This window comes from Vidua chalybeata, chromosome Z (assembly GCF_026979565.1).
Source record: "Vidua chalybeata isolate OUT-0048 chromosome Z, bVidCha1 merged haplotype, whole genome shotgun sequence".
Classification (NCBI taxonomy): Eukaryota; Metazoa; Chordata; class Aves; order Passeriformes; family Viduidae; genus Vidua; species Vidua chalybeata.
Genome location: NC_071570.1, coordinates 59,849,909 through 59,853,796, shown reverse-complemented (window position 1 = coordinate 59,853,796; position 3,888 = coordinate 59,849,909). Strand labels below are relative to the sequence as shown.

Genomic DNA, 3,888 nt, shown 5'->3' with positions numbered 1-3,888 from the left:
ACCCAGCCCATGGCTGGGCAGGGGAGAGCCTGCACTCGCTGAAGACCGGAACCAAAGAGACAGTTCCCCTGGGAGTTCCTGCTTTTAACCCCCTGTGTTCTCAGAGGCATGTCCATGCCTTCAGTGGTCACTCCAGGTGCGAATATCCAAATCTGACCACTGATTGGTTTGACCCAACTTCCTGAAAAAATTCACTTCCATGTCAAACCATGACAGCCATTGACCACTACTCTCAGGTTTATGTTATGGTTATGCTATGTCATGCCATGCCATGCCATGCCATACCATGTTATGTTGCGTTATATGTTATATCACTTTCTATTACATTGCATTGTGCTTTGTTGTATTACTGTGCTATTCTGTCAGTGTGATTAGTTACAAACTGGATTTTAACTAAGAACAATCACTGCCTTTATTTGATGTAAATGGATAGCTTAGCTTTACATTCTGTCAAACTCTGAGAAATATTGTTTGGAGCTGTACCCTATGCTTCTGCAGCACAGAAATTGTAATGATTTCAAGTGTAATTTCTTCCTCAAGTTGTCATAAAACCATCACTGAACATTTGCACACATCTCACTCACGGATAGTGTGAGAATAATGAGTACACCTTGCTTGTTGAATAAGTTTACACAAAGTTAAATGAATGTTTTGAATTCCTAGGCTACTACTCCATGAAGCTATGGCTTCTCTGGCACTATGTCATAGATATTTAGAAAGACATTCTTTACTCAGAGGCACCGTTACTGGTTGCCCAGAGAAGTTGAGAATATTCTATCTCTGGAAGAATTCAAGGCAGGTTGAATGTGATCTGAGAAACCTGGTCTCAGAGTGGGTTGCATCGCTAGCCACTGCAGGAGAATCAACTAGAGGATCTTTAAGGTCCTTCCAACCCATACCATTTTATGAACCTCTAACACAAATTACTGTCTAGGTTTCAGAGCTGTAGATGAGACAACCTGCTTATGCTGTTTGAAGAATGGATCTTACAGACTTTTTTAAATCCTAGTAAGTATTAAGGCATCTCAAAGTCATATATGTATCTTTTTTTTCTGTCTACTCTAGCCCAAAACTGGAACTTTCTTGCTACCCCTGTCAGTGAGGCCTGAGAAGTCATGAATTTTCATGTCTGTTTTAGTGGGGTGATCATGTCTTGACCACTGAGCTCTGTCTAGATGGAGCTGTAAGATAAACGTATTACTGCTGGTTTCATTATGCTGTAATTCATTCAAAATTCCCCTGAAACTTATCTGGAAGTCAACTTTTTTACCCACTTGCTATTCTCAGCTGGGAGTACCATGTAATTTTAGTTCCCCATTGAACATCCTTAGGCATAATCACTTCTTATGTCTTCCATATTTATCCTGAGAATCTTTTGAGATTTTTTTTGGCATATGGTCAAACTCATGTGACAGAAGGGAGAAAATGAGAGTCATGATTTGAGCTCCAGAGTACATCAGACATTAGAACATTAGAAGAGATTTGGAAAGGAAGAATAAATGAAAATTTGTTAAGTGTTAGTTAATGTAACATGAACTGAAGGGGCAATATGGTTTCTCTAAAATGTTTTTTTGCCAAACTAATTTTATACCTTTAGAAGTTTTAGTTAAACTTATTCTTAGGAGAATCCTTATTTATAGATAGATAGAGAGATTGAGGTGATGTAGGTACAGATATAGATTGTTATACAGAGATAAAATCTGACCTCAGTGAAACATTTTATATGCTGCTACAAGGGAAATTCTTTGTTAAACTGACAAAATGGGAATTAGCTGAAAAATATGACATGAACATGGAGCTGAAAGTAAAGGGATCCAATGTTTGTGCTGAAAGGAGAAGCATCAGACAGGAGGGCAATGACAATTTACTTCCTTATGGCACTAGTATTCATTCAATCAGCATCAGTAGTGACAGTCATTAGTTTCCTTGGCAATTTGGCAGAATACTAATGGAAGTGAACTAATGAATTAATGGAATTTTGCAAGTGCCTAAATTTAGGAGCAACACTGAAAGTTTCAGGTACAAGGGGAGGGATGAATCTTGATAGTAATATGAACTATACTGAAAGTAGAAAGTGTGTTTAATTTTGGGACTTACAATATAATAGTACTTTTAAAATATTTTTTTCCTAAAATATCTGAAGATATTTGTCATGGGATGACTTAAAGTCATCAGGAAACAAATTTTTCTTCAAAAGCAATGGCGAAAATGAAGAAAGAAACCACAGGTTTCTTGAGTCTGTTCTGAGTAGTATTAATAATTAATATAATTTCATAAATTATGTGTGCTTTTTGGGAATTTTTAAGTTTTAAATTTCTTTTTTACATCTCTGCTTAGAAATGGATAGTTTAAAAAGACAAAGTTTGGCTTAGTATTTTTTTTTTTTTACTTTTGCAACAGTGCACCATGCTTGTAGTTACACCATTCAGAATAAATCTTTTTTTGGGTAATAATTTAAAGTCATCATTGTAATTTTGCACCTTGCCACTCTCATTTGATACCCAATTGTATCTCTCCTTAGCAGAATATCAGCATCTTGCTGACAACTTTGAAATCAGGAAAACCACCTAGGAGAACGTAGCTGGCTGATGCTCCTACAGTGCTCTCTGAGTCTCTCCTCAGTTTATGCACTGTTTTGTCCTTGAGCATGGTTCTGAGATTGCTTAAACCATTTTCATGTTATTGTAGTTGATTTACATTTTTCTTGGTAGTTTACTTCTCTCCTGAATCTGGTTCTGCATTATCTTGTTTTTTTTTTCAGTGCTAAAAACACATTGATACCAACTAAGGTGTGCTGGAGGAAGAGATGGGAAAGTATGTCAAGTCATTTTAGTCCCTGATAGATATAAGGACTCTGATAAATTCAGGGCCTGTGTAAATAAGGTATTTTAAGGAATAAACAGGAAAAGAGTGGTGCTGTACAAAGGGGGCAAAACACTCCAATGTCCATGAGACATCCTTTCTCGATGAGCTGAACTGGTATTTTTTCATTTCCATGATCTTCTTGTGAAATCTAAAATTAAAAAAAAAAAAAAAAAAAAAAACTTTTAAAAAAGAAAAAAAATTTCAAAGAAAAAATCAAACCTGAAAATTTAAAAACAGAGTACAAGAAAATAAAAATGTGAACATATCCTTAACTGTTTTTTTTTTTTTAATGTTTTCATGTTTTTATATAGCTTTGTTTTGATTTCTTGGCTTTAAATACTCCTGTACCTATAAGAAAGATTGTCAGGGAGTTTAATGATCAGTAAGCCATTAGTCTTTTACCTGGACTATTTACACAAAAATGATCTGTTGGAAAATATTGATTTTCAGTGATGAAGGTCAGCAAATGCATCTGTTTTGATAAAATGTTGACCCTCATGCAACAGATCTCACAGAAAACAACCTGAATTTAGTCTTCTGGGGCAACCTTCATGCCTAGTTAAGAAATACTGGAGTTTATCGGCTCTTTCTTATATTGCCATTTTGGATTCTTGAATCTTTTAAAGGCAGAGGTTTTGTGAGACCCATGACATTTTTATTGAAGACCTTAAAGTACTGTCATATTGTCAAGGCCTCCTGTAACACTTTCCTCTGGTATATGAAACAGATTCAAGAAAACTGTTTTAAGGAATTTTAGGGGACTAGCTAGAGTTAGTAATTGCTGTAGCCCTCAGACACCAGGTCAATCTGCAGGAACTGGTGCCTTGCAACAATAAGCCTTTGCAGCTATCTGACTGAGAGAAAAAGCCCTCCAAGATGAGAGAAAATAGTGGCTTAGAAACATTGCTCAGTGGAATTTGTGAAAAAAAATCAGATTTCATTTTCTGTCAAGGCAAAGCTTTTAACAATATTTTGGTCACATATATTCTGTAAAATCATCTCCTTCTAATTATCAAGAATTTA

General features: G+C 35.6%; 1 long non-coding RNA gene across 1 annotated transcript; it reads left to right on the top strand.

Moving 5' to 3' along the window:
* Positions 1-782: 782 nt before the first annotated feature.
* On the top strand, positions 783-2,968 carry LOC128782485 (uncharacterized). The gene is made up of 3 exons (XR_008428806.1): positions 783-831; positions 935-1,008; positions 2,762-2,968. It is a non-coding gene; the product is annotated as an uncharacterized LOC128782485 (long non-coding RNA).
* The last annotated feature ends 920 nt before the right edge of the window (positions 2,969-3,888 follow it).